General features: G+C 51.4%; 1 pseudogene across 1 annotated transcript; it reads left to right on the top strand.

Moving 5' to 3' along the window:
* Nucleotides 1-2,367: 2,367 nt before the first annotated feature.
* Nucleotides 2,368-3,692, top strand: LOC308250651 (sequestosome-1-like; annotated as a pseudogene). Its single transcript has 2 exons — nt 2,368-2,874; nt 2,910-3,692. The product of its transcript is annotated as a sequestosome-1-like (transcript).
* Nucleotides 3,693-4,093: the final 401 nt, after the last annotated feature.

Raw genomic sequence — 4,093 nt, 5'->3', positions numbered from 1 at the left:
AAAGTGTTGGTTCAGCTCTTCATTTTGAAAATTCTGTGTTATTGAGCAGCTCTGCGGGCAACGGTAGCTCAGTCATAGTCTGGACCTCTGGGAGAAAGTGTAGAACATGCTTCAGACTCATCCCACCTAAGGGCCATATCTACCAACTCGCACTTGTCATTGACTGAATGCTGCTTCTGGTGCCATCAACTCCAGGCTCCTCTGGCTTGCCTTGGGAGTGCACCTATGAGCACAAAAGCCCCAGGTGGGGAGTTCCAGGTGCTTGTAGTTGGAAGTGGTCAGCCTGCACAGGAACAGCACAGGAGAGGCTCTAATACAGCCTTCTTAACAAGTTTCAAATTTTGGCCACCAGCTACCCACTGCGCCTGTTGGGAGAGGAATAGGGCAGTTAATACTTTGGGTTAGTTGTACCATCTACACTCCTTTCTTAACAAATTCTGCCTTCATCCTCATCTGAGTGGGCATGTCTTTGTTCACTGCCTGGAACTCTCTCACTTCTCATTCCTACCACACTGATGGACCAGAGTCCAAACTTGTCTCAAAGTTAGCATTGTCCATAGGCTTGTCAGTAACCTACGACTTATTATTGGAGTTAGTCCCAATTCAAACTTCAACAGGGCAGGCCAGATTCCTCTTTTGGGGATATGGAATTGAGAGACAAAGAAAGAGTCAGTGCTGAAGTAGTGGTAGGAACTAGAGTTAAAATGTTACAGTATGAAGAGAAGAACACCTGATCGAGCTGGTTGTTAGAGGGAATGGAGAGTGAAGGGCAGGGGACCTCAAAGATGCCTTGTTTCTTATCCTTCTTTAGTCTTGGTTGTTCAGATATTTCAGCCTTTTTTTTTTTTTTTTTAAATCCTCACCCAAGGATATTTTTTCCCATTTTTTTTGAGAGAGTGGAAGGGAGGGAGGAGGGCGCGCGAGAGAGAAACATTACATAAGAGAGACACATGGATGGAACCTACCACTGAGGTACATGCCCTTGACTGGGAATTGAACCTGAGACCCTTTGGTCAGCAGGTTGACTCTCTAACCATTGAGCAACTGCCAGAGCAATTTTCCAGCTTTGTCATGAGGGGTTCTTTATTCTCACAATAATCAACTCCACCCTTTACTTGAGTTAGTATGAGTGAGTTACTGTTATTTGCCTTGACCAAGACACATTGGCAGAATATTGGAGAATGGTCCCCTCAGAGTTACTCATGCTCTTCTCCATTTCTACTGTCCCTTCTTCCTCCAGTGTGTCTGGCGGCAGCTGATCGGCCTCTCCCCTCCCCATGGCTGTTTCCTGCTGCCATGAAAGGCTCCAGGAAAATAAAATCCAGAGAAAATGCTGACCATTAAGTGCAATAGGCTTGTCCTTCCCAGAAAAGGCCATGATAACATGAAGCTTACTGTATAAGGAAGCTCAATTTTCATCCTCTCAAGAAAAGAGGAAACCTGATTAAATCTTTTCTAGTTGTAACCCTGTGCTTTATAAATGGGCCCAGACAGTAAGGAGCTTAGAGGGAGGAAGTTTTAGCAGGTTTCCTTGAATGAAACTTGATGTGATTCTCTCACCTGAGTTTTTACTGACTCGAGCTTCTTTAAGAAACAGCCTCACCAACCATTCACAGAAGAAGCTTGTTGACCAAGTACAAATAGGTAAAGATAAGCCAGGAGGCCTAATCCAGAATCTGATTCTCTAAACACATGCAATCCACAATCAAGCTCTGTTAAATACAAGCTGCAGTGACACATGGGACAGATATTTATTGAGCACCTTCTATGTCCAGACTTTGTGGTAGGTGCTGGCAGCATGGAAGTGAGTAAGACAGTGTTCCTGCACTCAGGACACAGAGTCTGTGGGGGAAGGTGGACACTAACTACGTGTTTGTAAAGAAGGGTGTCACCCAAGGGAAGGGCATGAGAGCAGGTCAGGGAAGGCCTCCCTAGCAAACTTTTATTTTCCAAGCTGAGACCTGAAGAATGAGCACAGGGAAGAGCCTTCTAGGAATAAGAGTACTATTTGAGGAAAGAGGTCAGCCTCCCACTGGGTTTCATATAGTTTCTTTGTGCTGCTGAAATTCCACCTCTGTGCACAGGGCTTTCTCAAGAGTAGGTTACTCTTGCCTAGCCGTTGTTGCTCAGTGGTGAGCGTCGACCTATGAGCCAGGAGGTCGCATTTTGATTCCCGGTCAGGGCCCATACCCAGGTTGCAGGCTCGATCCCCAGTGTGGGGCATGCAGGAGGCAGCCAATCAATGATTATCTCTCATCATTGATGTTTCTCTCTTTCTCTCCATTCCTCCCTGAAATCAATAAAAAATATATTTTCATAAAAGAGTAGGTCAGACTGGGCCAGGCTCCTGCTCCTCAACCGGCTGCGATGGCGTCGCTCACTGTGAAGGTGTACCTTCTGGGAAAGGAGGACGCGGCCCAGGAGATCCGCCGCTTCAGCTGCTGCTTCAGCCCCAAACCCGAGGCGGAGGCTGAGGCCACGGTGGGCCTCGGGCCCTGAGAGCAGCTGCTGAGCCGGGTGGCCGCCCTGTTGCCTGCCGCGGTGGCCCGGTAGCTTCCAGGGGCACTACCGCGATGAGGACCGGGCCTTGGTTGCCTTTTCCAGTGATGAGGAACTGATGATGGCCATGGCATATGTGAAGGATGTCCTTTTCCATATTTACATTAGAGAGAGGAAGGAGTGCCGGCGCGACCACCGCCCCCCATGTGATCCTTGATGGCTGCAATGGTCCAGTGGTGGGCACCCGGTACGAGTGCAGCGTCTGCCCTGACCACGACCTCCGTGCGGCTGCGAGGGGAAGGGCATGCGCCGGGAGCACAGCAAGCTCGCCTTGCCCAGCCCCTTTGGGCATCTCTCGGAGGACTTCTCTCAGCCGCTGGCTCCCCAGCCCCTTGGGGCATCTCTCGGAGGGCTTCTCTCAGCCGCTGGCTCCGGAAGCTGAAACTGGCAATTTGGGTGGCCTGCCTGGGAGATGGGCCTCCTTGGGAACTGGAGCCCACGTCCTCCTCGGGCAGGGGACACCCATGCCAGCCCCACAGCAAACTCTGCTTCTGGTCCATCAGAGGATCCAGTGTGAATTTGCAGAGTTTGCCGTGGGGAGAGTGTGGCAGCCGCCCTCCGAACCCTGGGCATTGAGGTGGATATTGACGTGGGACATGGAAGGAAAAGAAGCCGCCTGGCCCCGTCTCTCCAGGCAGCTCCAGCGCGGAGGAGAGGTGCAGCTCTCAGCCAGGAAGCTGCTCTTCTGACTCCAGCAAACGGGACGGCGTCATGGAAGGAGCTGCGCAGACTCTGGTGAAGCAAGTGAACAAGATGACGCTGCAGTCGGGTGTGCAGCCGGAGGAGCAGATGGAGTCTGACAGCTGCTCGGGAGGAGACAATGACTGGACTCATTTATCTTCAAAGGAAGTGGACCCGTTGACAGGCGAACTTGTCTCTACAGATGCCCGAGTCCGAAGGGCCAAGCTCTCTGGATCCTTCCAGCAGGTACCCACAGGGCTGAAGGAAGGGTGGTGTACCCACATCTGCCGCCAGAAGCTGATCCCCGGCTCATTGAGTCCCCCTCCCCGATGCTGTCCATGGGGTTCTCTGATGAAGGCGGCTGGCTCACCTGGCTCCTACAGACCAAGAATTACGACATTGGGGCTGCCCTGGACACCATCCAGTATTCAAAGCATCCACCGCCCTTGTGACAGCCGTGCTCACCTGTTATCTGACCCCTTTCTTGTCTCACAGTTGTGTTGAGCTTGTTAGAACCCTGCGCCCCTAAGGGCCAGTTACTCTGCATTTTTCTTTCAGAACCGGGGTGGGATGCATGAAGCCATTTAGGGCAGTAGGACAAGGACAGGAGGGAGTTCCCAGCGTTGTGATGATGACTAAGGAGTGCTTACCAGCTTCCCTCGGTGCCCGCTTCGTATAGCCAGGGTGGGCCGGGGGTCTCCCCCTCATCTCCCTGCTTTCTGCACACCAGGGTATCACCAACAGCCCAGAATCCATCTTGCCTCACCTGAGGATATTTCTTGATTCCCGGTCAGGGTCGTCTGCTTTTTCCTTTTTTTAAATAACTAATAGCAACTGATGTGTAGCTGATTTT

The sequence above is a fragment of the Plecotus auritus genome, assembly GCF_963455305.1.
Source record: "Plecotus auritus genome assembly, chromosome: 6".
Classification (NCBI taxonomy): domain Eukaryota; kingdom Metazoa; phylum Chordata; class Mammalia; order Chiroptera; family Vespertilionidae; genus Plecotus; species Plecotus auritus.
This window is presented reverse-complemented; position numbering and strand designations above follow the sequence as displayed.